This window comes from Aptenodytes patagonicus, chromosome Z, assembly GCF_965638725.1.
Source record: "Aptenodytes patagonicus chromosome Z, bAptPat1.pri.cur, whole genome shotgun sequence".
Taxonomy (NCBI): domain Eukaryota; kingdom Metazoa; phylum Chordata; class Aves; order Sphenisciformes; family Spheniscidae; genus Aptenodytes; species Aptenodytes patagonicus.
Genome location: NC_134982.1, coordinates 58340909 through 58355356, shown reverse-complemented (window position 1 = coordinate 58355356; position 14448 = coordinate 58340909). Strand labels below are relative to the sequence as shown.

General features: G+C 39.7%; 1 pseudogene; it reads right to left on the bottom strand.

Annotated features, from left to right (window-relative positions):
- Nucleotides 1-59: 59 nt before the first annotated feature.
- On the bottom strand, nucleotides 60-14317 carry LOC143173000 (dynein axonemal heavy chain 6-like; annotated as a pseudogene).
- Between the last annotated feature and the right edge of the window lie 131 nt (nucleotides 14318-14448).

The following is a 14448-nucleotide window of genomic DNA, read 5'->3' as shown; positions in this document are numbered from 1 at the left end:
TTTAAACTAGTCACTATATAAACTTTGCAGAAAATGCTATTATGATCGTGAAACACTCCTTAAATAAATATCCTAAATATGTAAGACAGGCAGAAAAACTCTTTTTTATAACTGCCGCTTCCTATGTGCTCCAGTACCATCAGACAAATCTGGATAACAACATGAAAAAAACAAATACCAAAAAATATTTTTCTCTGTGTTTTGCCAAGGATATTACCTTCAAAAAATGTAGCTGTAATTTCTGTGAATGCTCACCTGATGTCTGCATGAAGTCCTTTTGCAGGTTCATTGGTTATCTGAATAAATGAAAAAACACTGAATATATATTTAAATGTGCTTTCTGGTTTTTTTACTGCAGTGCTGTGAAGTTAACAGATGGGTTCTAGCAATATGTAAACTATATTTTCTACACGGACTAGATTAATCTACAACAGATTTTAGTGTTTAGTCAGATGAACATGCTGATTGCATAACAAACAAAATTAAAAATTTGTGAAATTTGAATATGAAGAAGAAGAGGTTTCGAGCAGGAAAAAATATTAAAAAAATGGTCTTGCAGAAATGGGTATAACCATGCAATATATTAGCTGAAAGTTGACTGAGTGCATCCTATTTTAATTTAACTGTTTTGTTCAGATATTATAATAATCCCATTTTCGGGTGCTGGTTCAGCAGATGTCTCTGCTACCTGGCAGAAAAAGTGGCCAGCCAGGAGAAACCAGCATCTTGATTAAAAAGATAAGGGTTACAAAGGTAAGCAAGTACAGTGAGTATGAAGAGAAAGTATAAAATCAGAGAGATCATATAGTACTTGTTCCTCATAATATTCTTCTAGTCACCCATGGTTTATGGCTTATGTTTTCCTAAGCCAGAGGTGGTTTGTTTGCTTTTTAGATTTCATATGGTAGTTGTAAATGGACATTTTTCCCTGGAAATATGCCCAATTGCTTTTTGAAACCATGTAAACTTTCAGCCTTCACAATGTTTTCAGCTAGAGCACCACTGAACTTTTCTTTTTTTTTTTTTTTAATTTGCTAGCTGCTGGCTTAATTTGATGCCCATACTACATTTTCTGGGGAAAAGTATTCCTCATTTCAACTACTCTGCTATTTCTCTTCTGATTCCCTTGATTTTCTCATCATAGAGCTCTGTTATTTCTTTCTCATCCACCTCTTTTCCAGGGTGAAGGTTTCTACTCTCTTTAATTGTTCCTCATAAAAAAGCTGTTTCATACCTATGATGATGCTTGTTCCTCTTTTCCAAACCTTTTCTAATGACGCAGCTCTTCTAATGACAGAGGAGGACCAGAATTGCACACAGGGCTCAAAATGTGGAACCACCACTGATTTGTACAGTGGCACGGTGTAGATCTATACTCCTCTCAATGATTTTCCATTGTCTTTTTTGCCCTTTCCTGACTGTTGCTTTTACGTCTTCACAGAACTGTGAGTCACAACATCTTGATTAGATTGCTTTATAGGCAGAGTTAGGATTTTTTCCCACATGCATCATTTTAAGTTCATCTACAGCGATTTACATCTGCCATTTTACTACCCGTTTTACTGCATGAGATTCTCCAGTTTGCTTTTGTTTTTGCTTCTCTGAATATCTTCAATAATGTTGCCTCATTGATCACCACGTTATACAGAGCAGTTACAAATGTAATGAGTAGTGCTGACCTCATCAAAGATATTAATGGCATTTTACTAATTACTTGCATCGCTATGATTACTGACTATTTATTTCTATCCTTGGTTTCTGGTCTTTAACCAAGTACAGACATTCCATCTTACTCAATGGTAGATTACCAGTCTTTGGTTGGAGACTTTGCTGAATATTTTGAATGCCAAGAGTATTACCATGCAACTGCTCTGCACCTGTTGACTCTTTCGAAGACCTCCAATAGATTTGTGAGGCCTGACTTCCCTTTACAAAAGCACCATGACCCTTCCCCAGCGGACTGCGCTTACCCATTTTTCCCACTAATTCTATTCCTTAGAATAGTTTCTTCACATTCTCTCAATCTCAACCTCAACAAAGACTGCTTTATAGCACCCTAGAATGCCCCTTGAATCATAGAATCATGAAATAGTTTGGGTTGGAAGGGACCTCTAAAGGTCATCTAGTCCAACCCCCCTGCCGTGGGCAGGGACATCTTCAACTAAATCAGGTTGCTCAGTCCTTTTTAAAAATTGCCGTCACACTTGTCATACAGCAAACTGCTGATACCAAGGCAATTTGAACTGGTCTATTAGCACGCGAGTGAGTAGTACACTTTTTTCATCTTTGCATTCGTCTAAAATTTTGGGGTCAATACTACTGTGTCTTTGTCACTTGCAACTCTCAAATATATCAATGTGTTCTATCCACATCACTTCTACCAATACTAAAATTTGAGACAGATCAGAGAGATTTCAGGTGGGAATTACTCACAGTTCATCCACCATAAGTACAAACGCAAAGTGCAATTTATGTTTTCTGTCATAACAATTTTGTTCTTTGATCATTTACTTGACTGGAGATTTCCACTTCTGGCTTCTGATGTATTTGGATAAGGATAGGAGTTTATTCTGTGTTTCCTCAGAACCTACACTTCCATTCCTAAGACTTGATACAGGTATGTGTTTAATAGTCACATTTACAGGCACCACAATGTAAATAAAACACTAAATTTGGAAAATATTGGTTTTTATTCAAACTTTGGATTCTTCAGGTCTTCACTACCAGCAATGCCGCCCATCACTTAATCCCATTTCACATATTTATGAATAGGTGTGTCTTACAACACAAAGGAAAAGAAGCAAAGACACAAATATACCAGTGTGTGAAATCAACATCCACAAGTATATTAATTAGAAAACAACATAAATATTTTATTTGAGAGATTCTGTAAGGAAATTGGTTTGTATTTTGTTGTGTATTTTCTGAACATACTACCTTGGCAGGATTTGGCAGCACAGGGGCAGGAAAGGTTTCACAAAGTATAGAGCTTAAATGGAGCTGGAAGTTCTTATGAACTGAGATATCTGAAAAACAGGTAACATTAATAGGTTGCTCTCCTGGTAACTTTGGTTTAGTATACTAACCAAATTTTAACCAACATGGTATTACAAAATTAATTAAATTATTAAAGTACTTTAGTAATATACTCTACTCTATATATACTCTAGAGAAATTACTCTATACAGGTAATTTCTCTACCTGTGATCTGGGAGAGAGAATAAGTAATATTGTAATTACAATTTGAAAGAATTGGGCAGTTTGGAATTCATTGAAGGTCCAGGAGAAATAAGAAAGAGTACAAAAAACATAGAAAACTTATAGGAGACAACAGTTAAGTATTAAATTAAAAATCAGAAGATAATTATTGAGAATTGCAAAGACAGTAATTATGGGTTGTTTGTGCAATTGTACCATGGCATAAACAAACTTTCTTTTTTAGATAACTATATCACCACAGCTTGAATACCAACAACCTTTTCAGAAAAAAAAAGCACAGAAAATATGAAATTAACAACAAAGGAAACAGATTATGGATAGGTAAGCAAGGTGAGGTGGTGAGGGCAGGCAAAATTAGCACCTGCTACATTACTGAAAGTGAATATTGGCAGAAGAGTGGATTTTGCAAAAATGACAGTGTGGTATATGTCATTGTCCCGGTTTCAGCTGGGATAGAGTTAATTTTCTTCCCAGTAGCTGGTATAGTGCTGTGTTTTGGATTTAGTATGAGAATAATGTTGATAACACACTGATGTTTTAGTTGTTGCTAAGTCGTGCTTACACCAGTCAAGGACTTTTCAGCTTCCCATGCTCTACCAACTGAGAAGGCTGGAGGTGCACAAGAAGCTGGGAGGGGGCACAGCCAGGACAGCTGACCCAAACTGGCCAAAGGGATATTCCATACCATGTGATGTCATGCTCAGCATATAAACTGGGGGAAAACTGGCCAGGGGGGCCACTGCTCAGGGACTGGCTGGGCGTCAGTTGGTAGGTGGTGAGCAATTGCACTGTGCATCACTTGCTTTGTATATTCTATTATTATCGTTATCGTTATTGTTATTATTTTATTTCAATTATTAAACTGTTCTTATCTCAATGCATGAGTTTTCTCACTTTTTTTCTTCTGGTTGTCTCCCCCATCCCAGCAGGGGGGGAGAGAGTGAGCAAGCAGCTGTGTGGTGCTCAGTTGCTGGCTGAGGTTAAACCACAACAGTCCTTTTTGGTGCCCAACATGGGGCACGAAAGGTTTGAGATAATAACAGATTAACCAGAGCATATTAAGGAATTTATATCTGTTAACAGTTGTGGGTCACAATATTGATTCATCTGTTCTTGATATTAGTTTATCTGACCTGCATCATGCCCTTTTTTTTTTGCTGTAGGGAGTCCCATGTGACAAGTTGTAGAAACCGCTGAAGGAGAATAGAATCATAGAATCATTAAGGTTGGAAAAGACCTCTAAGATCATCGAGTCCAACCGTTGACCCAACACCACCATGTCCACTAAACCATGTCCCTGAGTCGAGCCAATTTGCAGAAGTAAAGGCCATCCAGCTGGCTTTAGACATTGTTGACCAAGAAAAGTGGCCTGTGCTTTATCTCTGTACTGACTCATGGATGGTGGCAAGTGCCCTGTGGGGGTGCTTCCAGCAATAGAAGCAGAGCAACTGGCAGCGCAAAGGCAAACCCATGTGGGCTGCCACATTGTGGCAAGATATTGCTGCCCGGGTAGAGAACCTGGTTGTAAAAGTCTGTCACGTAGATGCTCACGTATCCAAGAGTCAGGCCACTGAGGAACACCAAACCAACCAGCAGGTGGATCAGGCTGCTAAGATTGAAGTGGCTCAGGTAAATCTGGACAGGCAACATAAGGGTGAATTATTTATAGCTTGGTGGGCCCATGACACCTCAGGCCATCAAGGAAGAGATGCAACATATAGATGGGCTTGTGATCGAGGGGTGGACTTGACCATGGGCGCCATTGCGCAGGTTATCCATGAATGTGAAACATGCGCTGCAATCACGCAAGCCAAGTGGTTAAAGCCCCTCTGGTATGGAGGACGATGGCTGAAATGTAAATATGGGGAGGCCTGGCAGATTGATTATATCACACTCCCACAAACCCACCAAGGCAAGCGCCATGTGCTTACAATGGTGGAGGCAACCACCAGATGTCTGGAAACATATCCCGTGCTCCATGCCACCACCCGGAACACTGTCCTGGGCCTTGAAAAGCAAGTCCTGTGGTGACATGGCACCCCAGAAAGAATTAAGTCAAACAACAGGACTCATTTCCAAAACAACCTCATAGACACCTGGGCCAAAGAGCACGGCATTATTGAGTGGGTGTATCACATCCCTTATCATGCACCAGCCTCTGGGAAAATCGAACGATACGATAGACTGTTAAAGAGTACACTGAGAGCAATGGGTGGTGGGATGTTCAAACATTGGGAAACACATTTAGCAAAGGCCACCTGGTTAGTCAACACTAGGGGGTCTGCCAATCGAGCTGGCCCCACCCAGTCAAAACTTTTATTTACCGTCAATGGGAATAAAGTCTCTGTAGTGCACATAAAAAATATGCCGGGGAAGACAGTCTGGGTTATTCCTGCCTCGGGCAAAGGCAAACCCATCCATGGGATTGCTTTTGCTCAAGGACCTGGGTACACTTGGTGGATAATGCGGAAAGATGGGGAATTCCGATGTGTACCTCAAGGGGATTTGATTTCGGGTGAGAATAGCCAATTATTTGAACTGTATGATGTTAATTGATACATAATATTATATGCCATATCAATGGTATCACAATAAGAATCACCCAGATTAATGCAGAATGAACTTTAATGAAACTGAGCAAAAAACAGTGATGATGGTACCAGAACTGACTTCAACATGCAACAGTCCAACACTGCAATACTGCCCTGAAAGATTATTATGACAGATGGAGCCCAAAGTCATGGACTAAATGGACACAATGAACATTTTATAGGGACAGCCCATAGACTAAGGGAATGATATTTGTGTGTATATATCAAAAGACAGGAAAAGGGGTGGTGATTAATGGGAATGTATTGGCAAGTGTGGGACCTGGGCATGACGTAGATGGTATAGAGTAAGGGGTGGTGTCCTGGTTTTGGCAGGGATAGAGTTAATTTTTTTCCTAGTAGCTGGTACAGTGCTGTGTTTTGGATTTAGGATGAGAATAATGTTGATAACACACCAATGTTTTAGTTGTTGCTAAGCAGTGCTTACACTAGTCAAGGACTTTTCAGCTTCTCATGCCCTGCCAGTGAGAAGATGGGAGGGGGCACAGCCAGGACAGCTGACCCAAACTGGCCAAAGGGATATTCCATACCATGTGATGTCATGCTCAGTATATAAATTGGGGGAAAACTGGCCGGGGGCCCGCTGCTCAGGGTCTGGCTGGGCATCAGTTGGCAGGTGGTGAGAAATTGCATTGTGCATCACTTGCTTTGTATATTATTATTATTATCATTATTATTATTACTACTATTACTATTATTACTATTTTACTTTATTTCAATTACTAAACTGTTTTTATCTCAACCCACAGGTTTTCTCACTTTTACTCTTCCGATTCTCTCCCCCATCCCACCAGGGGGGGCGCAGAGTGAGCGAGTATCTGTATGGTGCTCAGTTGCTGGCTGAGGTTAAACCACGACAGTCATGTAGGCCTTCCTGTATTTCAGTTCCCAGGCTTTAAAATGGGATAATGGTTCCCAGTTTTCCAGTGGATTGTCATTCATTCTTTGATAAAAGAACCACAGGTTAAGTAACATGGTATATCTTTAAAAACCATAAAAATGGCAATGACCTGAAGGGCACTACAGTGTGGGTTACATTTTGCATAACAATATAGCAAATAGCAACTTTTTAATCCTAAAGCATCTTTCTATTTACCCCGTACTATAAGTGAGAACTACAAAAGCACAATTCTGATCTGGCATCAACTTTGTGAAAACATCTTGTAATGCAGCATGAAAATTACATACTTGGCTCTGTTAAACTTTTTACAAGCTCTTATAGAGCTAACATCCATTAAACAGTGAGTTGAGAGTTTTGCAGAAATACTCAATTTCCCAGTTTTATTGCATCCTTTATTATGTTTTCTGTAATAGATCCTTGGCCGTGCCCTAGTGAAATTGACTCCAGTCTGTAATAGAAAGTAAAATTTATGAGTGTTCATACTAAGCACAATTTCATATTCAGTCACTTTTAAAATAGTAGAAGCTTTGGGATTTGCCATTTTGAAAAACACTGACCACATTTTTGGGCTTGAGTGTTGGAAATCAGGTTTCTCAGTCTTATATTTAGACCTAAAATGAAAGTGACTCAATTTTCTGAAGAGCTAAGCACCACCAAATCAGTAAGCCCACCATTTTGGCTGTAGTGGCTTAACAGCCAGAAACCAAGGCATCATTAGGTATTTAATTGTTGTATATGAATTTAGGCATATTGTTCGAAAACTGTTACTGTTCTTACAAATATAAAGAAGTACACAGCATACTTAAACTGGGGTAGAAGTATGTATCTACACTTACACTATGCAGATGAAATCTCAGCTTCTTCTAAGTCAAAAGTAAAATCTCATCAATTGTTACACGACTAAGATTTTGTGCACAGGCTATGTAGAATTAGGTATTTTAACAGAATAAAGATGTTTAGAAGAATGCTATTTCAAAGGGGCCTACAGGAATTTTTCAAATAAGCCTAAGGAATTAATTTCCTAAATACCACTAAAATATTTAGATATTTGATATTGATATCTCAAAATACCTGCCCAACAGCATGTGCAATGAAAAAGTGTAATCGATACCATTCTGAATATCCTTGCTCTTCCTCAAATGGCTGAAAAGCTCCTATTGGGTCAGAGCCTGTGCTCAAGACATGCACTAGCGCAGCTGAGGCAGACATGTCTTCATATAGAGGTCCAAGTCCAGTCTGGGGATTCTCTATGAATTGTTTTCCAAGATTCTCTATTACAAACTCAGAAAGTGCAGAGGCCACCAGAGGAAAAAATGATGCAGCAGTATATAAATGTAGAAAAGCTGAGAGAAAAGAACTGTACCTTAGTAGCAAATCCACTGCTTCTTGTACAATATATGACAAAATCAGATGCGTCCTAGTCTTTCATCATGATACTAATAATAAAAATCCAAAAATGAAAAGAAAAATCAGTCATCTAAAGTAGTAATCTGAAAATTTTTGATATCTAGAAACAACTGCCTCAGTGTATCCACAAGCAGAAGAAAGAGCTTTCTGCAAGCTACTAATTCTAATAGTATTATCTTTACACTATAAAAGCTTCAAGAAATTGAGGTCAGCTTCTAGAAGCTGGAACTGTTCCTTAACACAGGGTTGAACTACCAAAGAGCAGTCTTTCCAAGTAGTTTCACTGAAGCCACAATCCCCACTGCATTCACAAGACTGTAAATGGCACTGATGGTATTTTGATCTGCAAAAATTCCTCTGTGCAGGAAGTACAGGCAGGAATTATCCTGCAGATCTATGTTCCTACTTAACAGCTATGAAGCTGCAAGCTAGTCTGGCTCTACCTTACACCCAGCTTGAATTGGCTCATAGAGAGCCCATGTCCTCGCTGTTTCAGAACTCCTATTCCATGATTCCTCTCACAGACAATTATTGGAATTTTGGTGCAGGTAGAATTCAAGAGGAACCATACCTTTTCTGCAATTAAGAACTTTAGAATCATAGAATCAGAGAATCATTGAGGTTGGAAAAGACCTCTAAGATCATCGAGTCCAACCGTCGACCCAACACCACCACGCCCACTAAACTGTGTCCCTAAGTGCCTCATCTACTCGTCTTTTAAATACCTCCAGGGATGGTGACTCAACCACTTCCCTGGGCAGCCTGTTCCAATGTTTAACCACTCTTTCAGCAAAGAAATTTTTCCTCATATCCAATCTGAACCTCCCCTGGCGCAACTTGAGGCCATTTCCTCTCGTCCTATCGCTAGTTACTTGGGAGAAGAGACCGACACCCACCTCGCTACAACCTCCTTTCAGGTAGTTGTAGAGAGCGATGAGGTCTCCCCCCAGCCTCCTTTTCTCCAGGCTAAACAACCCCAGTTGCCTCAGCTGCTCCTTATAGGACTTGTTCTCCAGACCTCTCACCAGCCTCGTTGCCCTTCTCTGGACACGTTCCAGCACCTCAACGTCCTTCTTGTAGTGAGGGGCCCAAAACTGAACACAGTATTCGAGGTGCGGCCTCACCACTGCTGAGTACAGGGGCACAATCACTTCCCTACTCCTGCTGGCCACACTGTTTCTGATACAGGCCAGGATGCCATTGGCCTTCTTGGCCGCCTGGGCACACTGCCAGCTCATGTTCAGCTGGCTGTCAACCAGCACCCCCAGGTCCTTTTCTGCTGGGCAGCTTTCCAGCCACTCTTCCCTAAGCCTGTAGCGTTGCATGGGGTTGTTGGGGTCGAAGTACAGGACCCGGCACTTGGCCTTTCTGAATTTCATACAGTTGGCCTCAGCCCATTGATCCAGCCTGTCCAGGTCCCTCTGCAGGGCCTTCCGACCCTTGAGCAGATCAACCCTCCTGCCCAACTTGGTGTCGTCTGCAAACTTACTGAGGGTGCACTCGATACCCTCATCCAGATCATTGATAACGTTATTGAACAAGACCGGCCCCAAGTCTTGTTGAAATGGCCTTTAGGAAACCACCTACAGACAGAGTTAACTGCTGTCTTTGAAACTGATCAAAAATAGATCCAGTGAAACGAGGCAGTGTCAGTGTAAAAAAAATATACTTTAAACCAATGGATTGGCAATCATGAAAGGATCTTTCCAATCTAAAGTCTAGTTTCTTTTGTTACCTAACTTAATGAAGATAGGTCTACAAATCCTGTCCTTTTGAATTCCATTTGGATTGTTTCATGTCAGTCATAGCACATAAATCACATGGTGTCTTCAAGCCATGGCACATCCAGTTTAACAAGGCGTTGCTCGTGAGTAGAGGGAATAATCAGTGAAAATAAAATTAAGAGAAGACAAAGAAAATTTTAGGAAGTGTATGACTTTCAATAAGCAAAATAAAAGTGCTATAAAACAAACAGCATTATAAATAACATACTATTTCAAAAAGGCATTTAAATATATTCTTAAATTAACTGCTTAACTGAAGATACCATTTAAGCATACCTATAAACACATTCTTAAACTACACTCACATGTTGAAGTACTAATCTGAGTATACTTTCCTGGACTCAGGCCAGCAAATGGCAAATAGTTTAAAATCATGCATGCCTTAGAGGATACTATATCTTGGAAAATATTAATTGTGGTCCTAGATATCAATATTTTTGAGTCTAAACTCCAGAAAACTATCTTTCTCCGCTATCCACAAATACCACTGTGAACCTCAAATATGTAATCTCTGACAATTGTCTTCGACCTGAGCCTATTGCAGGGTACTTTACCCAAGCCAGCAGGCCCCTGGAGGCAGAACTCCATTCCACATCTCTAAATTATTTTCCTCTCTGCTGCAGGGTTTCAAAGCACAGCATAAAACTAGACAGGAATTTGTGTTACTCAGAAAGGCCTCCAGAAACATCGGTGTATGTTGCATAGAGAGTCTGACTAAGCAGTATTACCAAATGCTGCTCCAGACTATCATTCTTTTCAAAAGTCTTAGTAGCTTTACTAAATAGTTGTAAGAAGTACAGATTAGTTTTTGATGAGCTCATTAACTTAATATTAATTATAGCAGAATTCTGGAGTCATTCACTAGACTGGAACCGTTAGAATCACTTGATTTCATACGCTAGATTACAGTTTAAACTAGAGATCTCGTAGGTCCTCACAACTTCTCACTAGTGACTCCCTTACTTTTTCTCTAGAAGTAGCAGTGTACTAGATGCCAAACTCATGTAACAAAATCACTAGGGAAGCAAGATGACAAGAAAATTAACTTGTTTTAATATGGGCACAGCTTCAAGGTTATATATTCTTATTTTTGTTTTGATGGGGATAAATCACTACCCCACAGGAGAGAAACAAAGTGAAATATTGGGGAAAACAGGAGCAGAAGAACCTGGTCCCTTCTACAGAGTTCTTGTGTGACCTTGGAGAAAGTTGATTTAGTCAAATGTTGCTTGACACTTGGCTTAAATTCATCCACCTCACAGTAAAAATGACCTGATTTTAAAAGGTGACGAATATTAATCAGGCATGGCAATAGATGGTGTAAGGAACTTGCAGAATTTCTGTCAGTGAAGATTGCTAGTAACAGCTTAAGCAAATGTCTATAGGGAGAAATCTAGGCATTTCCAGCCCTGCTTTGGAACAGGAGATGTGCACTCAAGGTCCCAGAGCATTTTCTAAGATTTATTTAAGTATCTTGACCTTAAAAAGTAATTTACATGTGTGTATATATATATGTGCTTTGAAAAAGAATTTTTATCTGTCTCCTAAAGGAAGGCTCAATACAGAATCTGCACTTGGAGTAAAGCATGAACATTTTTATAATTTTAATGATTTTTATTAATTTCTTATGATATATTTACAAATAGAATGAATGCTCTCATGAGGTATAGAACAAAGAAGTTTGGTCTACATTTCAGGGTAAATTCAAAAGATCTATACTAATCCCATCTTCTGAGAAACACTTTTAACTCTTTTTCTACAAATATTGTAGTTTTTAAGTGTGGAATTTTTAGGGCAATTTAATAAGTTACTATTTTAGGGCATTTTAAGTATGCGTAATGCAAAATGCTATTTTCTTAAAAGATATATTAAACTAACCTGCTTAAAATACTTCAAAGAAAACTGATACATGGCATCTGTCTCTGGCAGACTTGCAATTACAAAGTACATGACAGCATGACAGATCCTTGAGTGGTGACAGCCCAATATTTCTCACGAGCAGCACTTATTTTCTATTAGCATTGCTTCTGCCTCTTGCAGCCTTGCCGTAATGGCACCTGATGTACCCTAAAAGAAGTACATGTTTCACAGCATTTTTGCAGTGTTTCTGCAACTACGAACTGAACACTGGGGACAATGGAGAAAACTTTCTCCTCTCAAGGCTCCAGTGGTTACAGGGACAGCTCCTCTGGGCATAACTCTGGTGGTATGTAAATGTTATCTCATGCTGAAGGAGACCTGACTCCACTTCAAATGCTGTCTAGCTCTTCCATTTGCCACAGGCAGAAGCTCAAGACCAAGGGATATTTCTGTCTTGGATACTGTGCACTTTTAGTACAGAATAACAATAGAAACTTAAAAACAAGAGGATTCTGTAGCATTTTGTGGATTCAGAGCTGCACAAGTTAATCCCAAGAAAAGGGAGTAGTTAGTATTTATTCTACTGGCACTATCCCAGCAGATCATGAAAAGTGAGTCTGACTTTCTGTTCAAAAATTCTGACTAGAATACAGGAAAGTATATAATATGTTCAGAATGTTTTAAAAATAATCAGTTGATGACTGCTACTCAAGCAAAGCAACCTCTCAGCTCTGTTTTCTGAGTGGTGTGGAGATCTCAAAGCTCTTTTTAACTGCAGAGGGGCAGCATAAATTCTCAAAATGTCAATTAAATTATGTGAGATTATACCAGTTGAGGAATGCCCCTGTGGAGAAATCTACACAAAAATATCTGCAAGTATGGGTGATCTTCTGAGAAAGGGAAAGGTACTTAACTCCTTACGGCTCCCTTAGTTATGTGGAGGCTACACACAAGCTATTTCCTTTCTTGGTTGGAATGACTTTATAGTGCAGACCTTAGTCTATTAGGTCAGCATAAGAGTTCTATAGCGAACAGCCAGCTGTATATCATAAATATCACGAAAATATCATGTTTGCTCTTACTTTGCCAAAAGCCCCATTTCACCTATAAAGATAACAATGAACAAACATTGTTTGTTCAAGAATAAAACTTTCTGAGCCTAATAAAGACACAAAATAAACATTGCCATTAATACAAATAAACAAATAATTTGAAATTGCAATTCAGATATACTCAAACTGGCTATATGGAAAGTTTTCATTTTTGAACAGACTTTAGAAAATTAACAGCTTTTCTCTGTTTTGAGAAGGAGTTGTCCTACTGCATATCATAAGCTACTGTAGCCACTGACAAATACTGGTTTTAATAACAATAACAATAACTTTAATAACAATAATATTGAAAACCTTAAATGTGAAGATTTGAAAACATTAATAAAATACACAGTAAGGAAGCACTGTGTGCAATTCATGCCAATTTTCAAAGAGAGTTTTATTCTAATTAGTGGTATTAACAGGCCACATTTTCAAAAGCTGGATGATACTTCCTCTGTAGAAATAATTCTATCCAGGAGAAACATGCAACCAAAAATCAGCACATCAATCATTTATTCTGATTTCTGACCATGAACTGCAAACATGTCTGCTGCATTTGATTCCTGCAGTGGGTTAATGAGTTCTTCATTGTCCAGGACATTTCCCTGAGAAACAGAAAACTTTCTGAAAATTTTGTCTTCAAAGGCCTTGATTTTTGTATTTTTTTTGTCAGCATTGATGCATGTAATGATTTGAGTTCTTTGATCTTCAAGCTCCAGTTCCTACACACGCACAACATCACCAGAGAAGATTTGAATTTCTGTTGGTTGCTCTGTTACTTGTGGTCATTGCTTTCCTTTTCTTCAGTTCAGGGTTCCAGCAATTCGCACTCTTTCCCACAAAAACTAAATCAGATTCTTTTCTGTTTATGCACCTTTTAACTGTCACAAAGGGATCACAGCAGGGAGTCTCTCACCACCATCACTTGCTACTTCATCCTGGTGCTGTGGCAGGGCTCAAGCTCAGACTGAGTGGAAGCTTCATTTGACAGACCTGTCAGCCCTTGACAGCTGCAAAAGCATTGCACCTACTCCATCTTAGCAAATCTGCAGACGAAGCAGAAGCCATCCTCCTGGTGCCAGAACTCATAAACTTCCACCCTTTGCCATAATGAGAGTGTCTATTTCCCAAACCAGTAAGCACAGACTCTGCCTGTGCTGCATTCAGTACACTTTTAGGTTCAGACTCTTGAAGCTGCAGAGTCTTGGAGAAGACCTGCTCAATCTCTTTCTCATCATCTCTGATGCTGCACAGTCTGCTGACCTCCTCCTGCAGCTTCTTTATTTGGTAACACCGTTTCTCAACAAGGGCACACCTCCTGCAGCATAGGAAGCCTTCTCCCAGTGCCCCAGCCTCAGCAAGAGGCCCCAGGCTCTCATGGAAGGCAGCATCCACCCTCCAGAGCTCTGACTGTGTCAACGGCTCAGATGCTACAGGGACCATTACTCCAACAGCTGTTGGGGACCATGCTCTGTGGTGTAGCAACACCATTGCTGAGGACACGTGTGCTTTTCTAAGACAAGTTGCTGACCCCCCCCTTTTGTGCAGTCTGCTGTGCAAACTGCTGTGTTTGT